Source organism: Coenobita brevimanus, chromosome 77, assembly GCF_032717465.1.
Source record: "Coenobita brevimanus isolate Jiangsu-jjx chromosome 77, ASM3271746v2, whole genome shotgun sequence".
In the NCBI taxonomy this organism is placed as follows: domain Eukaryota; kingdom Metazoa; phylum Arthropoda; class Malacostraca; order Decapoda; family Coenobitidae; genus Coenobita; species Coenobita brevimanus.
This window is the reverse complement of record NC_137030.1, coordinates 19,873,992-19,891,072: the sequence shown is the minus strand read 5'-3', so window position 1 is coordinate 19,891,072 and position 17,081 is coordinate 19,873,992.

The window sequence follows — 17,081 nt, the reverse complement described above, 5'->3', positions numbered from 1 at the left end:
TTTCCTGGTGCCATTGTGCTTTGGACCGGTTTCAGACTTTTTCCTTTTCGGAAATCTATTTATCTACGAGTATCAATCTATTTCTCTATAGATAAATAGACAGATAGATATAGTCTCCGCATACTTCATCGTATTCAGCATTTTGAAACCCTGAATTATGAGAAAGGAAAAGGTGTGGCCCATTGTTCTGTTGAGCAATATCCTGCTCGGTGTGTGGCCATGTTCCCAACACTACTTACCCCATTTACAGCAGTGGGAATACGAATGATTATGATGATGATGATGATGATGATGATGATACTCTGGTGAGAAGCGTAATGATGATGATACATGAGACGTCAGGAATATTTAATAATCACCATCAAATCCATAAAGAACCAATGTGTGTAATTTTTCACCAGCCATAAAACCCCACATACCTTGCTACTCACAACCAAAAACACAAAAATGGGAGGTATGGAAGAGAAAGCTGTAGCCATCTTTCCTCAGAGAAAGAAATCCAACCCTCGATGTACAGCATTCTAGGAACTGCACTCATTTTCTTGTGAACTACTTTTTGAGGATATTTTCTTACCCGAGGAGCCAAAAATGTGCAGGTCTTCTGTGGGTGGCGTGCGTCCTGTGCAGCAGAGATCTTTAGTCTATTTATCCCCTGCAATTACCACTTTTTCTTTTTCTGCCCAGGGAATCAGAGAAATCTTTAGTCCTGGAGCTACAAATGGAGGGTGAGACACACACACACACACACACACACACACACACGAGAGGGAGAGAGAGAGAGAGAGAGAGAGAGAGAGAGAGAGAAACTGAAAGAGAGAAAATACAAAAACATTAATGGAAACCGGAAAGAGTGAGGAGCAAGGCTTAAAAACATGTAATGGAAAAGACACAGAAAAAGACAGGGGGAGGGGGAAGGGAGAAAAGAGAAAAACAGAGAAAAGATGAAGATCAAGGAACAGAAATGAAAGAGCGAGGATAATGAAGAGGAAGTGGAAAGGTCGGGGAGATGGAGGGAAGAGAGGACGAGAATGATGGTAGTCATGTGGCGGCAACGACGATGATGATGGTGACGATAAGACTGCTGCTTCTATTGATGATGATGATGACGATGATGATGATGATGATAAGGAGGAGGAGAAGGAGGAGGAGTAGAGAGGAGAAGGATGGAAGATGGAGGAGGAGGGGGGAGGATGGAGGAGGAAGAGGAAGAGAGAGGAGGAAGATGTGAGAGAAAGAGGGGGAGGGAGAAGAAGGAGGAAGAAGAGGAGGGAAGAAGGAGGAGGGAGAAGGAGGGATGATGGAGGTGAAAGGGGGATGATGGAGAAGGAGGAGGAGGAGGAGGAGGAGGGGGAGGAGGAGGAGCAGGAGGACGAGGAGGAGAGGCGAGGAAGAAACCGAAGGAGAAAGAGGAGGCTTAAGACAAAGAATAAAATGAAAAACACGAGGAGGAAGAGGAAAAAGAAAGTTGGGGGGACAAGGGTGTTGGAGAGAAGAAGCATGAAAAGAATATAAGACGTAGAGGAGAGAAGCAAGGAGAAATAGAGGCAGGGAAGAATATGAATAAAAGAGAAGAGTGAAACAGAAACACTGAAGAAAGGCAAGCAATGACAGAGGAAGAGAAAACGGAAGTAGAGAATGAGAACAAAGACGAAAACGAGAGAGAGAGAGAGAGAGAGAGAGAGAGAGAGACAGACAGACAGACAGACAGAAAGAGAGAGAGAGAGAGAGAGAGAGAGAGAGAGAGAGAGAGATTACACTGAAACAGTTGAACTAAAAAAAAAAAAAAAACTCTAACAAGAAGCAAAATGAAGGTAACCGAAAGTTTCACAAAAAGAGAACTGAAGAAACTTAGAGGAATGAAGTCTGAAGGCAAGCAATCGGAAGTTTGGTTTACGATTTAGGAAGTGAAATGCACAGAAATGCTGGAAATAGTACAAGAATCTTCCTCTGATTTTACAGTGGTATATCATGGTCGGAAACTCAGCTCAGGATTGAAGATTGGTGGACACAGTGATCCTCAGCATTAAAAGTAATAAGGGCTTTGAGATTAACAGGCGGCGTCCCGTCGACGTGAATTAACGTCCACACGTTTGTCACTGCCAATCCTGTCAACGTACATAAACGCGAATCAATTGCAAGGTTCCTAATTTGCACAATTTTCAATTTTCGTGAGTGATTTTTGGTATGTATACACGGGACACCTTCCTCTACAAGATGCCAGGCAGGGACAATGCCTTACCCAGCATGACCTCCCCCCCCCCTGCATGCCATTCACCTGTTATCAGTGACCTGGCCAGTAAAGCCATGTCATGCCACGGTACGAAATTCAGGGCCAGAGTGATTCCCCAATCAATGACAATGTGGAGGACAAACTTTACATAACATTAGAGGAAGAAACAGTCAGAAATGATGATCAGGTAATGTGGCAAAAAAAGGTCAGGTATGGTGATGAGTTAGTGATTTAAACAATGCTCATAATGCCTATATTACTGTTTGAAAACCAATATACTCTCGTACTACATATAAATTTGTACCAAGTAAATAAATAAATACCGTTTGAGTGGTGTGAAATAGTTACCCTCCCATAGAACTCGTTTTCTTTGGTGCCAGCCTGTTAGAAAACCCAGTAAGGTAAGGAGGTACTGGTACCTGGATCGAGTATTTTAAACCTCAGGTGAGCGATTTCTCTATGAATTTTTGATGCTTCTCACCAAAAGCAGAGGTTTGAGCCAAAAAAAAAAAATCCAAAAATGGTCAGGATTAGGGGGAGTCAGTGGTGGAAAAGTGGTCGGGATGGGGCGGGTTAAGGAAGAGTGATAAGACACGAGGTATGATGGTCTAACCACTGATGTTTTTAAGGTTTCAGGTGGCTTCATATAAATGAACGAATAAAATTCATCACTATATTTAGAACTGAAAGTTGTATCCAGATCAGTGAAAGACGTGTCTGTTCTTCTGCTTCCCAGAAAAGTTCCCATAAAAAGCCTAAAGAACTACCAGCCAATTAGACTTCTTCCTGTTGTGTACAAACTTTTCAGAAAACTCTTATCAAATCAAATAAGGCAAGCCCTACATTACAGTAGCTGCACACCTGCCAAGAAAACAGGCCGGATTTGTGGTGGTTTTTGTTATGAACTCGTCATGCTTGTTATTTTAAATAGTAGTGGGGAAAGCGTTGAAGCTCGGGCCACAACATTTATTAAGAAAAACCATTTTGTTTACCTGAAACAACTGCAGTGGTAGGAGCAATTCAAAGAAAAGAAAAAGATACATATATTAAAGCAGTAGAGAATATTTGCCGAGAAGCCATCATCATCATCATAAATTTCAACAGGAATGCCAGAAGATACCATTTTCAAAATGCTCTGCCCAAGAAACATTTCACCGAGTTGTCAACTCTATGCCCACGGAACATTTTCAAAAATTTAGACTGGCAAGGCAAAGAAATTATGCTAACAGCAAAGTTAAGCAATTGAACAGTCTTAGATTTCCAGACGACTTATTTATATTTACCGAATCAGAAGAGGAACTACTGGAAAGGATACCTGATCTGAACAGAGAGGGCCTAAAAGTAGGCAAACAATGAATATGAAGAAGTGGGAAGTTATGCTTAAACATACATATTCATTCACTTTCAGTAAAAGCAGAATATGAGGTATCAGAATGCATTGAACATTACATGTACCTGCATCAAGAATTTCAGATAGGGTCGACCCATGACAATGATATCAAACAAAACACAGGAATGAGACGAATGACTTTTAAAAAACTAAGTAAGTGTATGAATGACAAACAACTGTCATTATATATTTTTAAAAAATTATATATATTTAGTTTGTCCTTCCAATCCAAACTTATGAATTGGAAAGGTGCAGTTTAACCCACGGCATCCCGTCGACTTGAATTAACGTCCACACGTTTTGTCACTGCCAATCCCGTAGACATACATAAACGTGAATCCATTGCAAGGTTCCTAATTTGCACAATTTTCATTTTTCGCGAGTGATTTCTGGTACATATACACGGGACACCTTCCTCTACAAGATGCCAGGCAGGGACAATGCCTTACCCAGGATGACCTCCTCCCCCCCCTGCATGCATGCCATTGCCTCAGCAATTCACCTGTTATCAGTGACCTGGCCAGTAAAGCCATGTCATGCCACGGTACGAAATTCAGGGCCAGAGTGATTCCCCAATCAATGACAATGTGGAGGACAAACTTTACATAGCATTAGAGGAAGAAACAGTCAGAAATGATGATCAGGTAATATGGCAAAAAAAGGTCAGGTATGGTGATGAGTTAGTGAGTGAAACAATGCTTATAATGCCTATATTACTGTTTGAAAACCAATATACTCTCGTACTACATATAAATTCGTACCAAGTAAATAAATAAATACCGTTTATGAGTGGTGTGAAATAGTTACCCTTTCATAGAAACTCGTTTTCTTTGGTGCCAGCCTGTTAGAAAACCCAGTAAGGTAAGGAGGTACTGGTACCTGGATCGAGTATTTTAAACCTCAGGTGAGCGATTTCTCTATGAATTTTCGATGTTTCTCACCAAAAGCGGAGGTTTAAGCCAAAAAAAAAAAATCCAAAAATGGTCGGGATTGGGGGGAGTCAGTGGTGGAAAAGTGGTCAGGATGGGGCGGGTTAAGAATAACCTCTAAATGTAAGTGAAGGAGTATTCAGAGAGGAATGGATAGAATTACCTTTCACTTGGAGGAATAAAGGTAGAACATCCTGGATAAGAAAGCATATTGAAATATTGTATATAATCACTCATGTCAAACTACATAAATGAATGTGGGCAGTTCACGTACGTCGCACAAGAGATAACAAATAGACAACCGGGGTAACTGAGTTGCAACCCACAGATGATGTGAAAGAGGCAGAGGACAAGATGGCGGGATGAGATGCTGAGAAGGGACTGAAGTGAGCAGACAAACAAACAATCAACAGGTATGTGCCGAGAAGGATTGAAGAAGCCTCTCTATCCTACAGTGGACTGGCTCAGGTTGAAATTATAAAAAATAACTAATAATAACAAACGTATTACTACTACTACTAATACTAATAATAATAATAATAATAATGATAATAATAATAATAAAAATAGTTGTAATAATAATAATAATAATAATAATAATTATTATTATTATTATTATTATTATGTAGTGGTAGGTGGGGCGCTCACCATCCACTCACTCGATGTAGTACTGCTCTCAAATGACTGCCCTTTCCTTTCTTCCTTCCTTCCTTCCTTCCTTCCTCTTCTCTTTTTCTTTCATTCATTCTTTCCTCCTCCTTCTGTTACTGGTTGACCCTAACTGAATGACAGTCAGATGGTATCCTGTACACCAGGAAACCATTTAGGCCTACTACGCTGGGTGTTAACCATAAAACCAAAATATGGCGCATGGTGGTTTAGTGGGTAATTAAAGCGCTCCAGTTGGACTGAGCATGGGTAGGTTTAGATCGAAGGGGTGGTTGGGGTTTACTCCTCACGTAATGCCACTCAGGGATGAGTGAGGCTGGTCACTTTCGTCTTAAATGTCAGGACCAACTTCCTTAGCCCCGAACTCCTACTCTTCTTATGGAGCAATGCAGGATTACATACTGCTGAATTATTATTATTATTATTATTATTATTATTATTATTATTAAGGCAACCCTTTGCGGGATTAGGACGTCGGGCTATATATAGATAGATAGATAGATTATTATTATTATTATTATAATGATAGTGATGTTGATGATGATGATAGTGATAATGATGATGATGATGATTGTGATGATGATAGTGATGATGATAGTGATGATGATCATGATGATGATAGTGATGATCATGGTGATAGTGATGATGATCATGATGATAGTGATGATGATCATGATGATGATACTGATGATGATGATGATGATGATGATGATAGTGATGATGATGATGATGATAGTGATGATGATGATAGTGATGATGATGATGATGATGATAATAGTGATGATGATGATGATATAGTGATGATGATGATGATGATAGTGATGATCATGATGATGCAAGTGATGATGATGATGATGACAGTGATGATGATGATGATGATGATAGTAATTATGATGATGATGACGAGAGTGGTGATGACAGTGAGGATGATGATGATGATGACAGTGACGATGATGATGATGACAGTGAGGATGATGAAGATGATGACAGTGATGATGATGATGATGACGATGATTACAGTGATGATGATGATAGTGATGATGATGAGGAGGACGATGATAGTGAAGATGATGATGATGATGATGATGATAGTGATGATGACGATGATGATGATAGTGATGATGATACTGATAATCATAGTGATGATGATAGTGATGATGATGATGATGATGGTGATGATGATGATGATGAGTGATGATGATGATGATAGTGATGATGATGATGATGATGATGATAGTGATGATGATACTGATGATCATAGTGATGATGATGATAGTGATGATAATAGTGATGATGATGATACTGATGATGATGATGATGATGATAGTGATGATGATGAGTGATGATGATGATAGTGATGATAATAATGAAAGTAGTGATGATGCTGATAGTGATGATGATGATGATGATGCTGATAGTGATGATGATGATGATGATGATGATAGTGGTGATGATGATGATGATGATAGTGGTGATGATGATAGTGATGATGATGACAATGATAGTGATGATGATGATAGTGATGACATGATGATGATGATGATGATGATGATGATAGTGATGACGATGATGATGATGACAGTGATCATGATGATAGTGACGATGATGATAGTGATGATGATTCTGATAGTGATGATGATGATGCTCATAGTGATCATGATGATGATGATAATGATAGTGATCATGATACTAATGACATGATGATGATGATGATGATGATGATAGTGATGACGATGATGATGATGATGATAGCGATGATGAGTGATGATGATAGTGATGATAATGATGATAGTGATCATGATGATGATAGTGATGATAGTGATGATGCCGATAGTGATGATGAATGTGATGATGATAGTGATGATGATAGTGATGATGATGAAAGTGATGATGATGATGTCAGAGATGATGATGAGTGATGATGATAGTGATGATGCTGGTAGTGATGATGATGATAGGGATGATGATAGTGATGATGGTGATGATAGTGATGATGATAGTCATGATGATGATGATAGTGATGATGATAGTGATGATGATAATGATAGTGATGATAATGATGATGACGATGATAGTAATGATTATGGAGATAGTGAATAGATGATGATGATAGTGATGATAATGATAGTGATGATGATGATGATGATAGTGATGATGATGATGATAGTGATGATGATGATATGATGATGATGATGATAGTGATCATAATGATGAGTGATGATAGTGATGATAATGATTATAGTGATCATGATGTTGATGACAGTGATGCTAAAAGTGATGATGATAGTGATGATGATGATGTTAGAGATAATGACAGTGATGATGATGGTAGTGATGATGATGATAGTGATGGTGATGATGATAGTGATGATGACGATAGTGATCATGATGACAGTGATGAAGTGATGATGATAGTGATGATGATGATAGTGATGATGATAGTAGTAATAGTAATGAAGATGATGATAGTGATGATGATGATGATAGTGATGATGATAGTGATGATGTTAGTGAAGACGATGATGATAGTGATGATGATGATGATGATAGTGATGACGATGATGATGATAGTGCTGCTGATGATGATCATGAGTGATGATGATGATGATGATGATCGTGATGATGATGATGATGATCGTGATGATGTTGATAGTAATGATGATGATGATAGTGATGATGATAATGATGATGATGATAGTGATGATAATGTTGATAGTTATGATGATGATGATAGCGATGATGATGATGATGATAGTGAAGATGATGGTGATGATGATGATGATCATAGTGATTATGATGATGATGGTTATAGTGATGATGATGATGATAATGATAGTGATGATGATGATGATAGTGATGATGATGAGTAATGATGATGATGATGATGACGATGAGGATGATGATAGTGATGACGATGATGATAGTGATGATGATGATGAGAGTGATGATGATGATGATGATCATAGTGATTATGATGATGGTGATAGTGATGATGATGATAATGATAGTGGTGATGATGATGATAGTGATGATGTGTAATGATGATGATGATGATGACGATGAGGATGATGATAGTGATGACGATGATGATAGTGATGATGATGATGAGAGTGATGATGATACTGATGACGAGTGATGATAATGATGATAGTGATGATGATGATAATGATGATGATGATAGTGATGTGATGTAATGATGATAGTGATGATGATTGTGATGATGATAATAGTGATGATGATTGTGATGATAATGATAGTGATGATGATGATAGTGATGATCATGATTGTGATGATGATAGTGATGATCGTAGTGATGATGGTGATAGAGATAATGATGATGATACTGATGATCATAGTGATGATGATAGTGATGATGATGATGATGATGATAGTGATGATGATGATGATGATAATGAAAGTGATGATATGATAGTGATGATGATGGTGATGATAGTGATGATGATGATGATGATGGTGATGATGATGATGAGTGATGATAGTGTTGATAATGATAGTTATGATAGTGATGATAAGTGATGATGCTGATAGTGATGATGATAGTGATGATGATGATGATAGTGATGATGATGATGATGATGATGATAATAGTGACGATGATGATAATAGTGATGATGATGATGATAGTGATGGTGATGATGACGATGATAGTGATGATGATGATGACGATGATAGTGATGATGATGACAGTGATGATGATGATGACAGTGATGATGATGACGATGATAGAAATGATGATGATGATGATGAGAGTGATGATGATGATGATGACGAGAGTGATGACAGTGAGGATGATGATGATGACAGTGATGATAATGATGATGACAGTGAGGATGATGATGATGACAGTGATAATGATGATGATGATGATTACAGTGATAATGATGATAGTGATGATGATGATGATGACGATGATAGTGAAGATGATGATGATGATGATGATGATGATAGTGATAATGACGATGATGATGATAGTGATGATGATACTGATCATAGTGATGATGATGATAGTGATGATGATGATAGTGATGATGATAGTGATGATGATGATGATGATGAGTGATGATGATGATGATGATAGTGATGATGATCATAGTGATGATGATACTGATGATCATAGTGATGATGATAGTGATGATAATAGTGATGATGATGATACTGATGATGATGATGATAGTGATGATGATGATGATGATGAGTGATGATGATGATATTGATGATAATAATGAAAGTAGTGATGATGCTGAGTGATGATGATGATGATGCTGATAGTGATGATGATGATGATGATGATAGTGGTGATGATGATGATGATGATAGTGGTGATGATGATGATGATGATGATAGTGATGATGATGACAATCTTAGTGATGATGATGATGATAGTGATGACATGATGATGATGATAGTGATGACGATGATGATGATGATAGTGATGAGTGATGATGATAGTGATGATAATGATGTTAGGGATGATGAGTGATGATGATGATGATAGTGACGATGATGATAGTGATGATGATGATTCTGATAGTGATGATGATGACGCTCATAGTGATGATGATGATGATGATAATGATAGTGATGATGATGATACTAATGACATGATGATGATGATGATGATGATGATAGTGATCGCGATGATGATGATGATGATGATAGTGATGATGAGTGATGATGATAGTGATGATAATGATGATAGTGATCATGATGATGATAGTGATGATGATACTGATGATGCCGATAGTGATGAATGTGATGATAGTGATGATGATAGTGATGATGATGATGATGATGAGTGATGATGATGATGATGATAGTGATGATAATAGTGATGATGATGATACTGATGATGATGATGATAGTGATGATAATAGTGATGATGATGATACTGATGATGATGATGATAGTGATGATGATGATATTGATGATAATAATGAAAGTAGTGATGATGCTGAGTGATGATGATGATGCTGATAGTGATGATGATGATGATGATGATAGTGGTGATGATGATGATGATGATAGTGGTGATGATGATGATGATAGTGATGATGATGACAATCTTAGTGATGATGATGATGATAGTGATGACATGATGATGATGATGATAGTGATGACGATGATGATGATAGTCATGAGTGATGATGATAGTGATGATAATGATGTTAGGGATGATGAGTGATGATGATAGTGATGATGATGATAGTGACGATGATGATAGTGATGATGATTCTGATAGTGATGATGACGCTCATAGTGATGATGATGATGATAATGATAGTGATGATGATGATACTAATGACATGATGATGATGATCATGATGATGATAGTGATCACGATGATGATGATGATGATGATAGTGATGATGAGTGATGATGATAGTGATGATGAGTGATGATGATAGTGATGATAATGATGATAGTGATCATGATGATGATAGTGATGATGATACTGATGATAGTGATGATGATGAATGTGATGATGATGTCAGAGATGATGATGAGTGATGATGATAGTGATGATGCTGGTAGTGATGATGATGATAGGGATGATGATAGTGATGATGATGATTATAGTGATCATGATAGTCATGATAATGATGATAGTGATGATGATGATAATGATAGTGATGATAGTGATGATGATGATGATAGTAATGATTATGAAGATAGTGAATAGATGATGATGATAGTGATGATGATAATGATAGTGTTGATGATGATGATAGTGATGATGATGATATGATGATGATGATCATCATCATAGTGATGACGATGATGATGATGATAGTGATGATAATGATGAGTGATGATAGTGATGATAATGATTATAGTGATCATGATGTTGATGACAGTGATCCTAAAAGTGATGATGATAGTGATGATGATGATGTTAGAGATAATGAGTGATAATGATGACAGTGATGATGATGGTAGTGATGATGATGATAGTGATGATGATAGTGATCATGATAGTGATGATGATGATAGTGATGATGATGATGACAGTGATGACGAAGTGATGATGACAGTAGTAATAGTAATGAAGATGATGATAGAGATGATGATGATGATAGTGATGATGATAGTGAAGACGATGATGATAGTGATGATGATGATAGTGATGATGATGATGATGATAGTGCTGCTGCTGATGATGATGAGTGATGATGATGATGATCGTGATAATGATGTTGATAGTAATGATGATGATAGTGATGATGATAATGATGATGATGATAGTGATGATGATGATGATGATAGTTATGATGATGATGATGATGATAGCAATGATGATGATGATGATAGTGAAGATGATGGTGATGATGATGATGATCATAGTGATTATGATGATGATGGTGATAGTGATGATTGTGATGATGGTAGTGATGATGATAGTGATAATGATGATGATACTGATGATCTTAGTGATGATGATGATGATGATAGTGATGATGATGATGACAATGATAGTGATGATATGATAGTGATGATGATGATGATGATGATGATAGTGATGACGATGATGATGATGATGGCGATGATGATGATGAGTGATGATGATGATAGTGTTGATGAGAGTGATTATAGTGATGATAAGTGATGATGCTGATAGTGATGATGATAGTGATGATGATGATGATGATGATAGTGATGATGATGATTGTGATGATGATAGTGATGATGATCAAAGTGATGATGATGATATTGATGATGATAGTGATGATGATAATGATTATGATGGTAATGATGATAGTGATGATGATAGTGATGATGATAATGATGATGATAGTGATGATAGTGATCATGATGGTTGTGATGATAGTGCTGATGATGATAGTGATGATTATAGAGATAATGATAGTGATGATCATAATAGTGATGATGATGATGATGATGATAGTGATGATGATGATGATAATGATGATAGCGATGATGATGAGTGATGATATTGATGATAATGATTATAGTCATCATGATGTTGATGATACTGATGATAGTGATGATGCCGATAGTGATGATGAATATGATGGTGATGATAGTGATGATGTTGATAGTGATGATGTTAGAGATGATGAGTGATGATGATAGTGATGATGATGGTAGTGATGATAGTGATGATGATAGTGATAGTGATGATGATGATAGTGATGATGATGATGATAATGATAGTGATGATGATGATAATAGTGATGACATGATCATGATGATGATGATGATGATAGTGATGACGATGATGATGATGATAGTGATGATGAGTGATGATAGTGATGAAAATGATATTAGGGATGATGAGTGATGATGATGATAGTGATGAAGATGGTAGTGATGATGATGATAGTGATGAAGATGGTAGTGATGATGATAGTGATGATATTGATGATTATGATAATGATGATAGTGATGATGATGATAGTGATGATGATGATGATGATTGTGATGATGATGATAGTGATGATGATGATGATGATGATGATAATGATAATGATGATATGATAGTGATGATGATGATAGTGATCATGATGATGATGATGGTGATGAGTGATTATGATGATAGTGTTGATAATGATAGTGATGATAGTGATGATAAGTGATGATGCTGATAGTGATGATGATAGTGATGATGATGATGATGATAGTGATGATGATGATGATGATGATGATAGTGATGATGATGATGATGACAGTGATGATGATGATGATAGTAATGATGATGATGATGATGAGAGTGATGATGACAGTGAGGATGACGATGATGACAGTGATGATGATGATGACAGTGAGGATGATGAAGATGATGACAGTGATGATGATGATGATGACAGTGATGATGATGATGATGATAGTAATGATGATGATGATGATGAGAGTGATGATGATGATGAGAGTGATGATGACAGTGAGGATGATGATGATGATGACAGTGATGATGATGATGATGACAGTGATGATGATGAAGATGATGACAGTGAGGATGATGATGATGACGATGATTACAGTGATGATGATGATAGTGATGATGATGATGATGACGATGATAGTGAAGATGATGATGATGATGATGATGATAGTGATGATGACGATGATGATGATAGTGATGATGACGATGATGACGATAGTGATGATGATACTGATGATCATAGTGATGATGATGATAGTGATGATGATAGTGTTGACGATACTGATGATGATGATGATAGTGATGATGATGATGATGATGGTGATGAGTGATTATGATGATAGTGTTGATAATGATAGTGATGATAGTGATGATAAGTGATGATGCTGATAGTGATGATGATAGTGATGATGATGATGATGATAGTGATGATGATGATGATGATGATGATAGTGATGATGATGATGATGACAGTGATGATGATGATGATGATAGTAATGATGATGATGATGATGAGAGTGATGATGACAGTGAGGATGACGATGATGACAGTGATGATGATGATGACAGTGAGGATGATGAAGATGATGACAGTGATGATGATGATGATGACAGTGATGATGATGATGATAGTAATGATGATGATGATGATGAGAGTGATGATGATGATGAGAGTGATGATGACAGTGAGGATGATGATGATGATGACAGTGATGATGATGATGATGACAGTGATGATGATGAAGATGATGACAGTGAGGATGATGATGATGACGATGATTACAGTGATGATGATGATAGTGATGATGATGATGATGACGATGATAGTGAAGATGATGATGATGATGATGATGATAGTGATGATGACGATGATGATGATAGTGATGATGACGATGATGACGATAGTGATGATGATACTGATGATCATAGTGATGATGATGATAGTGATGATGATAGTGTTGACGATACTGATGATGATGATGATAGTGATGATGATGATGATGATGATGATGTTGATGATGATGATGATGATAGTGATGATGATGATGATGATAGTGATGACGATGATGATGATAGTGATGATGATACTGATGATTATCGTGATGATGATGATAGTGATGATAATAGTGATGATGATAGTGATGATAATAGTGATGATGATGATACTGATGATGATGATGATAGTGATGATGATGATGATGATGAGTGATGATGATGATATTGATGATAATAATGAAAGTAGTGATGATGCTGAGTGATGATGATGATGATGCTGATAGTGATGATGATGATGATGATGATAGTGGTGATGATGATGATGATGATAGTGGTGATGATGATGATGATGATGATAGTGATGATGATGACAATCTTAGTGATGATGATGATGATAGTGATGACATGATGATGATGATAGTGATGACGATGATGATGATGATAGTGATGAGTGATGATGATAGTGATGATAATGATGTTAGGGATGATGAGTGATGATGATGATGATAGTGACGATGATGATAGTGATGATGATGATTCTGATAGTGATGATGATGACGCTCATAGTGATGATGATGATGATGATAATGATAGTGATGATGATGATACTAATGACATGATGATGATGATGATGATGATGATAGTGATCGCGATGATGATGATGATGATGATAGTGATGATGAGTGATGATGATAGTGATGATAATGATGATAGTGATCATGATGATGATAGTGATGATGATACTGATGATGCCGATAGTGATGAATGTGATGATAGTGATGATGATAGTGATGATGATGATGATGATGAGTGATGATGATGATGATGATAGTGATGATAATAGTGATGATGATGATACTGATGATGATGATGATAGTGATGATAATAGTGATGATGATGATACTGATGATGATGATGATAGTGATGATGATGATATTGATGATAATAATGAAAGTAGTGATGATGCTGAGTGATGATGATGATGCTGATAGTGATGATGATGATGATGATGATAGTGGTGATGATGATGATGATGATAGTGGTGATGATGATGATGATAGTGATGATGATGACAATCTTAGTGATGATGATGATGATAGTGATGACATGATGATGATGATGATAGTGATGACGATGATGATGATAGTCATGAGTGATGATGATAGTGATGATAATGATGTTAGGGATGATGAGTGATGATGATAGTGATGATGATGATAGTGACGATGATGATAGTGATGATGATTCTGATAGTGATGATGACGCTCATAGTGATGATGATGATGATAATGATAGTGATGATGATGATACTAATGACATGATGATGATGATCATGATGATGATAGTGATCACGATGATGATGATGATGATGATAGTGATGATGAGTGATGATGATAGTGATGATGAGTGATGATGATAGTGATGATAATGATGATAGTGATCATGATGATGATAGTGATGATGATACTGATGATAGTGATGATGATGAATGTGATGATGATGTCAGAGATGATGATGAGTGATGATGATAGTGATGATGCTGGTAGTGATGATGATGATAGGGATGATGATAGTGATGATGATGATTATAGTGATCATGATAGTCATGATAATGATGATAGTGATGATGATGATAATGATAGTGATGATAGTGATGATGATGATGATAGTAATGATTATGAAGATAGTGAATAGATGATGATGATAGTGATGATGATAATGATAGTGTTGATGATGATGATAGTGATGATGATGATATGATGATGATGATCATCATCATAGTGATGACGATGATGATGATGATAGTGATGATAATGATGAGTGATGATAGTGATGATAATGATTATAGTGATCATGATGTTGATGACAGTGATCCTAAAAGTGATGATGATAGTGATGATGATGATGTTAGAGATAATGATGATAATGATGACAGTGATGATGATGGTAGTGATGATGATGATAGTGATGATGATAGTGATCATGATAGTGATGATGATGATAGTGATGATGATGATGACAGTGATGACGAAGTGATGATGACAGTAGTAATAGTAATGAAGATGATGATAGAGATGATGATGATGATAGTGATGATGATAGTGAAGACGATGATGATAGTGATGATGATGATAGTGATGATGATGATGATGATAGTGCTGCTGCTGATGATGATGAGTGATGATGATGATGATCGTGATAATGATGTTGATAGTAATGATGATGATAGTGATGATGATAATGATGATGATGATAGTGATGATGATGATGATGATAGTTATGATGATGATGATGATGATAGCAATGATGATGATGATGATAGTGAAGATGATGGTGATGATGATGATGATCATAGTGATTATGATGATGATGGTGATAGTGATGATTGTGATGATGGTAGTGATGATGATAGTGATAATGATGATGATACTGATGATCTTAGTGATGATGATGATGATGATAGTGATGATGATGATGACAATGATAGTGATGATATGATAGTGATGATGATGATGATGATGATGACATTTTTATCATAGTGATGACGATGATGATGATGATGGAGATGATGATGATGATGATGATGATGATAGAGTTGATGAGAGTGATTATAGTGATGATAAGTGATGATGCTGATAGTGATGATGATATAATGATGATGATGATGACATCATAATGATGATGATGATGATGATGATGATAATGATGATGATCATAATGATGATGATGATATTGATGATGATAGTGATGATGATAATGATTATGATGGTAATGATGATAGTGATGATGATAGTGATGATGATAATGATGATGATAGTGATGATAGTGATCATGATGGTTGTGATGATAGTGCTGATGATGATAGTGATGATTATAGAGATAATGATAGTGATGATCATAATAGTGATGATGATGATGATGATGATAGTGATGATGATGATGATA